The sequence below is a fragment of the Callithrix jacchus genome, chromosome 1 (assembly GCF_049354715.1).
Source record: "Callithrix jacchus isolate 240 chromosome 1, calJac240_pri, whole genome shotgun sequence".
Classification (NCBI taxonomy): Eukaryota; Metazoa; Chordata; class Mammalia; order Primates; family Cebidae; genus Callithrix; species Callithrix jacchus.
In genome coordinates, this window is record NC_133502.1 from 205,786,709 (window position 1) to 205,801,401 (window position 14,693).

Sequence of the window (14,693 nt, forward strand, 5' to 3'; positions counted from 1 at the left end):
TAGAAAAAAAGTCTAGGCAAAACCATTCAAGACATAGGAGTAGGCAAAGACTTCATGACCAAAACACCAAAAGCATTGGCAACAAAAGCCAAAATAGACAAATGGGACCTAATCAAACTCCACAGCTTCTGCACGGCAAAATAAACAGTCACTAGAGTGAATCGGCAACCAACAGAATGGGAAAAAATTTTCACAGTTTACCCATCTGACAAAGGGCTGATATCCAGAATTTACAAAGAACTCAAACGCATTTACAGGAAAAAAACAAACAAGCCCATTCAAAAGTGGGCAAAGGCTATGAACAGACACTTTACAAAAGACGACATACATGAGGCCAACAAACATATGAAAAAATGCTCATCATCACTGGTCATTAGAGAGATGCAAATGAAAACCACATTGAGATACCATCTCACGCCAGTTAGAATGGTGATCATTAAAAAATCTGGAGACAACAGATGCTGGAGAGGATGTGGAGAAATAGGAACACTTTTACACTGTTGGTGGGAGTGTAAATTAGTTCAACCATTGTGGATGACAGTGTAGCGATTCCTCAAGGCCTTAGAAATAGAAATTCCATTTGACCCAGCAATCCCATTACTGGGTATATATCCAAAGGACTATAAATCGTTCTACTATAAGGACATATGCACACAAATGTTCATTGCAGCACTGTTTACAATAGCAAAGACCTGGAACCAACCCAAATGCCCATCGATGATAGACTGGACTGGGAAAACGTGGCACATATACACCATGGAATATTATGCAGCAATCAAAAATGATGACTTTGGGGGAGGACTCAAGATGGCGCTGTGAGAACAGCCCAGGATTGAAGCTCTCGGTGAATGCGTGGAGAGGTGAGTCAGAGCTGCATTTCCAGACTGATCTTTGTTGCCCACAGAACGGGGAAATTCCCAGGTATAAAGGAGACATGGGACGCCAGGCAGAGGTTTTGCCTGGTGCAGCCAGCAACTGGGGTGGTGGCGGCCAGCCCTACACAGCGCTCCGCACAGAGCGCACTTGTCCGGGTGCCCTGTTGAACCGGCAACCTGAGACTTGAGAGGGCTGAACTTGAGACTGAACGGGACTTGGACACTGGGCCAGCCCAGGGGATTGCAGGGACACAGCGTTTGAGGTCGCGCAGTGGGACAGACAAAACGGCGATTCCAAACGCTTTCGGTGAAGACGTTCCCTGAGACACTCCGTGGGGGAGGGGCGTCCACCATTACCGAGGCAACCTGCCCCTATGGAGATACACGCCCACTCCTGATGCAGCCTGCCGTTGCCGAGGCAATCCGATACAACAGAGAGACTCCGCTACAGGGCGTAGCCCATGGCAGCAGGGCGGAGGCCGCAGCAGAAGAGCAGAGTCTGCAGCAACAGGGCGAACCTCACACCAGCAGGGCGGAGCCTTGGCAGGCAAATAGTGACTAGACTGCCTCCTAGCTGGGCAGGACACCTCAACAGACATCCAAAAATAAACCCCAACCCCCCAAGAGAGCATCTGAGAAAAAAAGGGTTTTTTGATGAGCTCTGTTGCAACAGAATCAAATATAGCAGCCTAACAGCCCTGAATGAACAACAGAGCTCACAGCTCAGGAATTGAGCTCCTATAAAGTACAGACTGTCTCCTCAAGCAGCTCCCTGACCCCTCTATATCCAAAAGACTGACATTTAGCAGGCATCATACTGGGACAAAGATAGCAGAAAAAGAAACTGGTAGCATCCCTCACTGTTCTGCAGCTGCTATAGGTGCACCCCAGACAAGCAGGGCCTGCAGTGGACCTCAGCAGTCATACAGCAAAGGGGCTAGACTGGTAGAAGGAAAACCAAATAACAGAAATACTTGATCACCAACAATCTGGGTGTCCACTCAGAGAACCAATCAAAAATTCAGCAACTACGCAGACGACAGGTGGATAAATCCACAAAGATGGGAAGAAACCAGCACAAAAAGGAGGAAAACACCCGAAACCAGAACACCTCGCCTCCTAGAAAGGACCAAAACTCCTCACCAGCAAGGGAACAAAGCTGGACGGAGAATGATTGTGACGAAATGACGGAATTAGACTTCAGAAGGTGGATAATGAGAAACTTTGGTGAGCTAGAAGAACATGTATTAAATCAATGCAAAGAAACTAGGAATCTTGAAAAAAGATATGAAAAAAGATTCGATGAAATGATAACAAGAATGGATAACTTAGAGAGGAATATGAATGAATTAAAGGAGCTGAAAAACACAATACAAGAACTTCGCGAAGCATGCACAAGTTTCAATAGCCGAATTGACCAAGCAGAAGAAAGAATATCTGAAGTCGAAGATCAACTCAATGAAATAAAAACGAGAAACCAAGATCAGAGAAAAAAGCACAAAAAGGAATGAACAAAGTCTCCAAGAAATGTGGGACTATGTGAAAAGACCTAACCTAAGTTTGATAGGTGTACCAGAATGTGACAAAGAGAATGAATCCAAGCTGGAAAATACTCTTCAGGACATTATCCAGGAAAATTTCCCCCACCTAGCAAGACAGGCCAACACTCAAATACAAGAAATAGAGAGAACACCACAAAGATATTCTGCAAGAAGAGCAACCCCAAGGCACATAATCGTCAGATTCAACACGGTTGAAATAAAGAAGAAAATACTAAGGGCAGCCAGAGAGAAAGGTTGGGTCACCCACAAAGGGAAGCCCATCAGACTCACAGCAGATCTCTCGGCAGAAACACTACAAGCCAGAAGAGAGTGGAGGCCAATATTCAACATCCTTAAAGAAAAGACCTTTCAACCCAGAATTTCATATCCAGCCAAACTGAGCTTCATAAGGGAAGGAAAAATGAAATCCTTTGCGAACAAGCAAGTACTCAGAGATTTTGTCACCACCAGGGCTGCTTTACAAGAGCTCCTAAAAGAGGCACTATACATAGAAAGAAACAACCAGTACCAGCCATTCCAAAATCACACTAAATGCTAAAGAGCATCAACATAATGAAGAATCTACAACAACTAACAGGCAAAACAGCCACGTAGCATCAAAATGGAAGTATCAAATTCACACATAACAATATTAACCCTAAATGTAAATGGACTAAATGCACCAATCAAAAGACACAGACTGGCAAATTGGATAAAAATCCAAAACCCATCAGTGTGCTGTATCCAGGAAACCCATCTCACATGCAAGGATACACAAAGGCTCAAAATAAAGAGATGGAGGAAGATTTACCAAGCAAATGGAGAGCAAAAAAAAAAGCAGGAGTTGCAATTCTCATCTCTGATAAAATAGACTTTAAAGCAACAAAGATCAAAAGAGACAAAGAAGGCCATTACATAATGGTAAAAGGATTGATACAACAAGAAGAGCTAACGATCCTAAACATATATGGACCCAATGCAGGAGCACCCAGATACGTAAGGCAAGTTCTTAATGACTTACAAAGAGACTTAGACTCCCACACAATAATAGTGGGAGATTTTAACACTCCACTGTCAATATAAGACAGATCAACCAGATAGAAAATCAACAAGGATATCCAGGGCTTGAACTCAGACCTCCAGCAAGCAAACCTCATAGACATTTACAGAAATCTCCACCCCAAATCCACAGAATATACATTCTTCTCAGCACCACATCACACCTACTCTAAAATTGACCACATAATTGGAAGTAAACCACTCCTCAGCAAATGCAAAACAACTGAAATCATAACAAACAGCCTCTCAGACCATAGTGCAATTAAGTTAGAACTCAGAATTCAGAAACCAATCCAGAACCGCACAACCTCATGGAAACTGAACAACTGGCTCTTGAACGTTGACTGGGTAAACAATGAAATGAAGGCAGAAATAAAGAAGTTCTTCGAAACCAATGAGAACGAAGACACAACATGCCAGAATCTCTGGGACACATTTAAAGCAGTCTCTAGAGGAAAATATATAGCAATAAGTGCCCATATGAGAAGAATGGACAGATCCAAAATTGACACCCTATCGTCAAAATTGAAAGAGCTAGAGGAGCAAGATCAAAAAAACTGAAAACCCAGCCGAAGACAAGAAATAACTAAGATCAGAGCTGAACTGAAGGAGATTGAGACATGAAAAACCCTTTAAAAAATCAATAAATCCAAGAGCTGGTTTTTTGAAAAGATCAACAAAATAGACAGACCACTAGCCAGATTGATTAAAAATAAAAGAGAGAACAACCAAATAGATGCAATAAAAAATGATAAAGGGGAAATCACTACAGATTCCACAGAAATTCAAACCATCATCAGAGAATATTACAAACAACTCTATGTACATAAACTAGTAAACCTGGAAGAAATGGATAAATTCCCGGACTCCTGTGTCCTCCCAAGCCTAAACCAGGAGGAAGCTGAAACTATGAATAGACCAATAACAAGGGCAGAAGTCGAGGCAGAAATTAAGAGCCTACCACACAAAAAAAAAGCCCAGGTCCAGACGGGTTCACAGCCGAATTCTACCAGACACACAAAGAGGAGCTGGTACCATTCCTTCTAAAACTATTCCAAATAATCCAAAAAGAGGGAATCCTTCCCAAATCATTTTATGAGACCAACATCATTCTGATACCAAAACCCGGCAGAGACCCAACAAGAAAAGAAAACTTCAGGCCAATATCCATGATGAACATAGATGCAAAAATCTTCAATAAAATATTGGCAAGCCGATTGCAACAGCACATCAAAAAACTTATTCATCACGATCAAGTAGGATTCATCCCAGGGATGCAAGGCTGGTTCAACATAGGCAAGTCTATAAATGTAATTCACCACATAAACAGAACCAAAAACAAAAACCACATGATTATCTCAATTGACGCAGAGAAGGCATTTGACAAAATTCAACAGCCCTTTATGCTAAAAACCCTCAATAAACTCAGTATTAATGGAACGTATCTCAAAGTAATAAAAGCTATTTATGACAAACCAACAGCCAATATCATACTGAATGGGCAAAACTGGAAGCATTCTCTTTGAAATCCGGCACTAGACAAGGATGCCCTCTTTCACCACTCCTATTCAATACAGTACTGGAAGTTCTAGCCAGAGCAATCAGGCAAGAAAAAGAAATAAAGGGTATTCAAATAGGAAAGGTGGAAGCCAAATCGTCTCTATTTGCAGATGACATGATAGTATACCTAGCAGACCCCATCGCCTCAGCCCAAAAACTTCTGAAACTGATAAGCAACTTCAGCAAAGTCTCAGGATATAAAATCAATGTGCAAAAATCACAAGCATTCCTATACACCAATAACAGACTTAAAGAAAGCCAAATCAAGAACGAACTGCCATTCACAATTGCTACAAAAAGAATAAAATACATTAGAATACAACTCACAAGGAACATAAGGGACCTCTTCAAGGAGAACTACAAACCACTGCTCAACGAAATCAGAGAGGACACAAACAGATGGAGAAACATTCCATGTTCATGGTTAGGAAGAATTAATATCGTGAAAATGGCTATACTGCCCAAAGTAATTTACAGAATCAATGCTATCCCCATCAGGCTACCATTGACTTTCTTCACAGAACTGGAAAAAACCACCATGAACTTCATATGGAACCAAAAGAGAGCCCGCATAGCCAAGTCAATTCTAAGCAAAAAGAACACAGTGGGGGGCATCACACTACCGGATTTCAAACTATACTACAAGGCTACAGTAATCAAAACAGCATGGTACTGGTACCAAAACAGAGATATAGACCAATGGAACAAAACAGAGGCATCGGAGGCAACACAACATATCTACAACCATACAATCTTTGATAAACCTGACAAAAACAAGCAATGGGGAAAGGATTCCCTGTTTAACAAATGGTGTTGGGAAAACTGGCTAGCCATGTGCAGAAAACAGAAACTGGACCCCTTCCTGACACCTCACACTAAAATTAACTCCAGATGGATTAAAGACTTAAACATAAGACCTGGCACCATAAAAACCCTAGAAGGAAATCTAGGCAAAACTATCCAGGACATAGGAGGAGGCAAGGACTTCATGAACAAAACACCAAAACATTGGCAACAAAAGCCAAAATAGACAAATGGGACCTAATCAAACTCCACAGCTTCTGCATGGCAAAATAAACAGTCACTAGAGTGAATCAGCAACCAACAGAATGGGAAAAAATTTTTGCAGTTTACCCATCTGACAAAGGGCTGATATCCAGAATTTACAAAGAACTCAAACGGATTTACAGGAAAAAAACAAACAAGCCCATTCAAAAGTGGGCAAAGGATATGAACAGACACTTTACGAAAGAAGACATATATGAGACCAACAATCATATGAAAAAATGCTCATTGTCACTGGTCATCAGAGAGATGCAAATCAAAACCACATTGAGATACCATCTCATGCCAGAATGGCAATCATTAAAAAATCTGGAGACAACAGATGCTGGAGAGGATGTGGAGAAAAAGGAACACTTTTACACTGTTGGTGGGAGTGTAAATTAGTTCAACCATTGTGGAAGACAGTGTGGCGATTCCTCAAGGCCTTAGAAATAGAAATTCCATTTGACCCAGCAATCCCATTACTGGGTATATATCCAAAGGACTATAAATCGTTCTACTATAAGGACACATGTACACTAATGTTCATTGCAGCACTGTTTACAATTAGAAAGACCTGGAATCAACCCAAATGCCCATTGATAATAGACTGGATTGGAAAAATGTGGCACATATACACCATGGAATATTATGCAGCAATCAGAAATGATGAGTTTGTGTCATTTGTAGGGACATGGATGAATCTGGAGAACATCATCCTCAGCAAACTGACACAAGAACAGAAAATGAAACACCGCATATTCTCACTCATAGGCGGGTGATGAAAAATGAGAACACATGGACACAGAAAGGGGAGTACTAAACACTGGGGTCTATTGGGGGGAAAAGGGAAGGGCCAGTGGGAGGGGGAGGTGGGGAGGGGATAGCCTGGGGAGAAATGCCAAATGTGGGTGAAGTGGAGAAAGGAAGCAAAACACACTGCCATGTGTGTACCTATGCAACTGTCTTGCATGTTCTGCACATGTACCCCAAAACCTAAAATGCAATAAAAATTTTTTTTAAAAATGATGAGTTTGTATCCTTTGTAGGGACATGGATGAATCTGGAGAACATCATTCTCAGCAAACTGACACAAGAACAGAAAATGAAATACCGCATATTCTCACTCATAGGCGGGTGAAGAACAATGAGAACACATGGACACAGGGAAGGGAGTACTACACACTGGCATCTATTGGGGGGAATAGGGGAGGGACAGCAGGGCGGGGGGAGCTGGGGAGGGATAGCCTGGGGAAAAATGCCAAATGTGGGTGAAGGGGAGGAAGGCAGCAAAACACACTGCCATGTGTGTACCTATGCAACTATCTTGCATGTTCTGCACATGTACCCCAAAACCTAAAGTGCAATTAAAAATTAATTAAATAAATAAGAAAATGAAAATAGGGTATTTTTGTTTGTTTGTTTTTATTGAGACGGAGTTTTGCTCTTGTTACCCAGGCTGGAGTGTAATGGCGCGATCTCAGCTCACTGCAACCTCCGCTTCCTGGGTTCAGGCAATTCTCCTGCCTCAGCCTCCTGAGTAGCTGGGATTACAGGCACGCGCCACCATGCCCAGCTAATTTTTTGTATTTTTAGTAGAGACGGGGTTTCACCATGTTGACCAGGATGGTCTCGATCTCTTGACCTCGTGATCCACCCACCTCGGTCTCCCAAAGTGCTGGGATTATAGGCATGAGCCACCATGCCTAGCCGGAAAATAGGGTATGTTAAACCAGTGTACTGGGGATGGCAGGGAAGAAAGATGGAAGTACCTGGTTCTTGACATTGTTATCACACCTAAACTAAGCCACCCCGCATCCTCTTACCTACACACATGATTGTGTGAATTAACAAATCTGCATTGTCTAAGCTCATTCAAGACAGATATTTGATCACTTCCAGCCAAGATCACTGTGATGCACACTTCCTCCCAGACTCCAACACACACAGCCTATAACTTGCCTCCACTTTACTTGGGTTCCCTGTGCTTCCTTAACTTGCATTTTGGTTGATGGTACAGCCATCACCCACAGAAATACCTGTGACTCTTTTTTCTGAGACAGGGTTTTGCTCTTGTTCTCTTGTTGCCCAGGCTGGAGTGCAATGGTGCAATCTCAGCTCACCACAACCTCTGCCTCCCACGTTCAAGTGATTCTCCTGTCTCAGCCTCCCAAGTAGCTGGGATTACAGGCATGCATTATCACACCTGACTAATTTTGTATTTTTAATAGAGGAGGGATTGCTCCATGTTGGTCAGGCTGGTCTCGATCTCCCAACCTCAAGTGATCCACCCACCTCGGCCTCCCAAAGTGCTGGGATTACAGGTGTGAGTCACTGCGCCTGGCCTCTCATGACCTTTTTACTGCCTGTGGGAAACTATTCATATCTGGAGAACTCTAAGTGTATTGCCTCACCTGGCCTCTCTCTAGCTTCTTATTTTGTTTTGTTTTACTTCTAACATTGTCATTGCAGAAGTAAAGTAAAGCGGAGAATATCTGAGCAGACAAAGCCAGTTAGGCCTCCTAAGTGACCTTATCATTGCTTGATTCACAAACACAAGCAAAACTGAAGCTATTTCTTGTGAATGCCTATATTAATGAAAAAACAGAACTGAAATTCAACCAAAAAGAAGCCGCCAACAAACTTACATAACTAGGGACTTTTCAGTGGAACAGATGAAATAAGGTAACTTTATAAATGTAACCAATCAAATATTTTCCATGTATCACATCTGCATCTCTCTATAAAAGCCTTTGTCTTCAACAGATTTTTTGAACCACTTCGGCTTTGGAGCTGCCTGATTCATGAATTGCCATTTGCTCAAATAAACACTTTAAAACCGTATTGTGCCTCAGTTTATTTTTCAACATCACAAACGGAAATTACATTGGGCATTTATGTGCTATCAAATTATCTGTTTATTATCTATTTTCAATGTAAGTTCTATGATAATACTGACCTTGCCTCTTTTGATCACAACTGTCTCCTCAGCATAAAGATCATGGTCTGGCACATCAGAGTCGATACTTCAAAATTATTTTATGAATGCATAAATGATTGGATGGCTGCAATCTACCTTTCCCACATGTTCTTCCTAAATACCTTCTCATAACCCCTCTCTCATCCATGAAACTAGTAACAGTGCATCATTATATTAGTCTGTTCTCACATTGCTATAAGGAACTACCTGAGACTGGTAATTTATGAAGAAAAGAGGTTTAATTGACTCCCAGTTCCACAGGCTGTACAGGAAGCATGGCTGGGGAGGCCTCAGGAAACTTACAATCATGGCAGAAAGCAAAGGTAAAGCAGGCACATTTTCATATTGCAGAGCAGGAGAGAGAGAGAGAGAGAGAGAGAAGGGGAAGGTGATGTACACCAACAGGTCTCATGAGAACTCTATCACAATTCTAGGGGGATGGTGCTAAACCATTAGAAAATACCCCAGGATCTAATCACCTCCCAGCAGGCCCCACCTCCAACATTGGGAATTACAATTCGACATGAGATTTGAGCGGGGACACAGATCCAAACCATATCAACCATGCATGCCTCAATGTGTCCCACTCCAACTATTTGTTCCTACAGTTATCACCACATGACTTACTCATTCTTTGATGCCCAACTCAAATTCTGCTTCTGAGGGTCATTGGGGGACACTAGAAAGATCAAGGTAATTGACTCACCTTAGAATCCCAGCTGTGCCACTACATAGCTGTGGGATCCTGAGCACGTTACTTAAAGCCTCTGAAGCTTTGTTGCTTCACTGTAAAACAGGGCTAAGCTATCTACCTGAGCAGAGTTTATTTGCTTGTGAGTTTTACAGCAGATTCAATGAGACAATTCAGAAAAGGGACCCATATATGAAGCCTTCTCCCTCCTCATTGATCCAACAGCCACACAAGAGTCAGAAGTCTCTGATTTCTCTGATCACCAACAAGATTCCATCACTGACCATTGATACTTCCTGCCTTGTGACATTGTATGTCTGCAGCCACGTCCCCATTCCTCCCAACCCACCCCACCCCACCCCAGAATGTAAGTCCATCAGGGCAGGGGCTATATTTCCTTAATCTACATCTCCAGAGTATTTGGCACATGGTAGAAGCTCAAGAAATATTTGTGGAATGAGCATACATGTGAGTGATAAAAGAATTGAAGTCGGGAACATCAGAGTTATGGCTAAACATGGGAGAGAGGAGAGCAAGTGTCCAGGTTCATACCACAGAAGGGTGTTCTCTTTTTTTATTGTACTTTAGGTTCTAGGGTACTTGTGCAGATCATGCATGCAGTATTGTTGCATAGGTACACACATGCAATGTGGTTTGCTGCCTCCATCCTTCCATCACCCACATCTGGCATTTCTCCCCATGTTATCCCTTGCTGACCTCCCCACCCCTCCCCCCGCTGTCCCTCCCTTGGCCCCCCCTCCACAACAAACCCCAGTGTGTGATGCTCCCCTCCCTCTGTCCATGTGTTCTCATTGTTCAGCATCTGCCTACAAGTGAGAACATGCGGTGTTTGATTTTCTGTTCTTGTGTCAGTTTGCTGAGAATGATGGTTTCCAGATTCATCCATGTCCCTACAAAGGACACAAACTCATCATTTCTTATGGCTGCATAGTATTCCATGGTGTATATGTGCCACATTTTTCTTGCCTAGTCTATCGTCGATGGGCATTTGGGTTAGTTCCAGGTCTTTGCTATTGTAAACAGTGCCGCTCTGAACATACATGTGCATGTGTCCTTATAATGGAATGATTAATAATCCTGTGGGTATATACCCAGTGATGGGATTGCTGGGTCAAATGGAATTTCTATTTCTAGGGCCTTGAGGAAGCACCACACTGTCTTCCACTATGGTTGAACTAGTTTACACTCCCACCAACAGTGTAAAAGTGTTCCTATTTCTCCACATCCTCTCCAGCATCTGTTGTCCCCAGATTTTTTAAGGATCACCATTCCAACTGGTATGAGGTGGTATCTAAATGTGGCTTTGATTTGCATTTCTCTAATAATTAGTGATCTCAAGCATTATTTCATATGTTTGTTGGCCTCATATATGTCTTCTTTTGAAAAGTGTCTGTCCATATCCTTCTCCCACTTTTGGATGGGTTTGTTTATTTTTTTTCTTGTAAATCTGTTTTAGTTCTTTGTAGATTCTGGATATTAGCCCTTTGTCAGATGGATAGACTGCAAAATTTTTTTTCCATTCTGCTAGTTGCTGGTTCACTCTAATCATGTTTCTTTTGCTGTACAGAAGCTCTGAAGTTTAATTAGGTCCCATTTGTCTATTTTGGCTTTTGTTGCCAATACTTTTGGTGTTTTAGTCATGAAGTCCTCACCTATGCCTATGTCCTGAATGATTTTGCCTAGGTTTTCTTCTAGTGTTTTTATGGTGTTAGGTCTTATGTTTAAGTCTTTAATACAACTGGAGTTAATTTTAGTGTAAGGTGTCAGGAAGGAGTCCAGTTTCTGCTTTCTGCATACTTCTAGCCAGTTTTCCCAACACCATTTATTAAGGAGGAAATCCTTTCCCCATTGCTTGTTTTTGTCAGGTTTGTCAAAGATCAAATGATTGTAGATGTGTGGCATTACCTCCGAGGCCTCTGTTCTGTTCCATTGTTCTACATTTCTGTTTTGGTACCAGTACCATGCTGTTTTGTTTACTGTAGTCTTGTAGTATAGTTTTAAGTCAAGTAGCATGATGCCTCTGGCTTTGTTCTTTTTGCTTAGGATTGTCTTGGCTATATGGGCTCTCTTTTGGTTCCATATGAAGTTTAAGGTCATTCTTTTCCAGTTCTATAAAGAAGGCCACTGGTAGCCTGATGAAGATAGTGTTGAATCTGTAGATTACTTTGGGCAGTATGGCCATTTTCAGGATATTGATTCTTCCTAACCATAAGCATGGAATGTTTCTCCATTTGTTTGTGTTCTCTCTTATTTCCTTGAGCAGTGGTTTGTAGCTCTCCTTAAAGAGGTCCTTTACATCCTTTGTTAGTATTCCTAGGTATTTTATTCTCTTTGTAGCAATTGTGAATGAGAGTTCGCTCATGATTTGGCTCTCCATTACTCTGTTATTGGTGTATAGAAATGCTTGTGATTTCTGCACATTGATTTTGTATCCTGAGACTTTGCTGAAGTTTCTTATCAGTTTAAGGAGATTCTGGGCTGAGATGATAGGGTCTTCTAAATATACAATCATGTTGTCTGCAAATAGAGACAATTTGACTTCCTCTTTTTCTAATTGAATACCCTTTATTTTTTTTGTCTTGCCTAATTGCTCTGGCTAGAACTTCCAATACTATATTGAATAGGAGTGGTGACAGTCTTTGTAGTTGGTGACTTTCAGATGGGGTCTCTGAGTGGACGTCCTTTTTGTTGATGTTGAAGCTATTTCTTTCTGCTTCTTAGTTTTCCTTCTAACAGTCAGGTTCCTCTGCTACAGGACTGCTGGAGGTCCACTCCAGACCTTGCTTGCCTGGGGATCACCCACAGGGGCTGCAGAACTGCAAGGGTTGCCACAGGTTTCTTCCTCTTCTATCCTCGTCCCAAATGGGTATCTGCCAGATGTTGGCCTGAGTTCCCCTTTATGAGGTGTCTCTTTGGGTATACAAGGGTCAGGGATCTGCTTGAGGAGATAGTCTGTCCCTTACAGGAGCTCAAGGGCTGTGCTGGGAGCTCTGCTGTTCTGTGCAGAGCTGCTGGGCAGGTACCTTTAAGTCTGCTGCAGCTGAACTCATAACCATCTCTTTTCCCAGATGCTCTGTCCTAGGAAGGTTGGCTTTATTTAAAAGTCCCTGTTGTGCTGCTGCCCTTTTTTTATAGATGCCCTAACCCACACGGAGTAGTCTAGTCTCAGTCTGCCAGCAGAGGCATTGCTGAGCTGCCTGCTGCAGGATCTGCCCTGCACTGTGTGAACTGCCTAGGTAGTGGGGGACACTCTTCCTCCCACTGAGCTGGATGGTCCTGGGTCCAGCTGCGCTTGCTGTGAAACTCTCAATCCAGAGCATTTCCAATTGCTTGTTTTGTGAGGGTTGTACCCGCTGAGCCAGCTCCCTGTCTTAGCCCCTTCCCTTTCAGTTAAATGGGCGGCTCTGTCTCCCAGGCGTTCAGGGCGCCAGCTGAAAAGGCAGCCCAGACGTGTGAGTTTCTGTAGGCCTACATGGCGCCGGCTGAAACCACCACACTGAAAACTTGTGGCGCTTTTCAGCCCGGGAATCTCCTGGTCTGTGGGCAGTGAAAACTTGTTTGGAAATGCGGTGAGCACTTACCCTCTATGCTGTTCTTGCTGGGAACTGCACTCTGGAGCTGTTCCTATTCAGTCATCTTGGATCTTCTTCCCCGAGAAGGGTGTTCTCTTAACCTGTCCAGGGGCCAGTCACACCTTGGAAAGAGGCAAAATGAAAGGAAATCAAACGAGGTGCTGAAAACAACAAGTGTAACTCTGGCAACTTCTCTCTCTGCTGCTCAATTCTTCACCTGTGAAAAGAGAGGGCCGAGCCAGATGGTCTCTGGAGATTACAGCAAGGTGGGAGGGGTGTGAGGTGCAGAGCCAGACTCACCTGGTTTGAATCTTGCTGATTTACACCCATCACACCTCTTCTTTGGGCGTGTCTCCTCAGCTGTTAAACAGCATTCATGACACCTAATTGATAAGGCTGTTGAGTGGGTTAAGTGAGACGGTGAGCACACAGCTGCAGGCACGAAGCCCAGCACACAGAAAGGGCTCCACCACTTCTCTCTTTTTGCCACTGCCACTTCCACCCCAAAGATCCTGTCCTTGCCCTTGACCAACCATCTCAAGTATGCATCAGAGTTTCCTCTGCCCTGAGTGGAAGGAAACTCATCCTCCCATCCAACAGTCCCTTCCATGGACTAATGATGGGCCTGAGGGAACTCTGGCCTCTTCACTGCAAAGGTCACTAAACTGGTTCATTTTCCTCCTAGCACAGGAAAACTCCCCTTTCCAGCCCTAGGAGAGGGATAGGTCTAAGCAGGATCATGTGACTAACTCTGGCCACAGAATGTGAGCAGAAGTTTTATCAACCAATTCCACTTCTGACTCATGAAAATTCCTCCTTTGAACAGAACCAAACAGCACGTTCTCACTCACAGGTGGGAGCTGAACAATGAGAACACATGGACACAGGGAGGGAAACAACACACACTGGGGCCAGATGGGGGGTTGGGGTCAAGGGGAGGAAGAGCATTAGGACAAAAACCAAAAGCGTGCAGGGCTTAAAACCCAGATGACGGGGTGATAGGTGCAGCAAACCACCAGGGCACATGTATACCTATGTCACAAACCTGCACGTTCTGCACATGTATCTCAGAACTTAAAGTAAAATTTTAAAAAAAAATTCCTCCTTTGCCTTCTCCCTTTCCCCAGAAAACTTGGAGCCTATACTTGGAGGATGCTGGCATGACAGTTTGAAAGGAATCTGGGTCCCTAAATGACTGCATTAGAATGTGATACGGGTAAGCTATTCGGCTCCTGAGACTACAGGTTTTACTTGTTACTGCAGCTGAGCCTAATCCCCGCTAACTAAATCAGACAGCCTGACACTTCCAAAGGGCGCAGCTCCTAAAACGGGACGTCTTTACCTATTCCC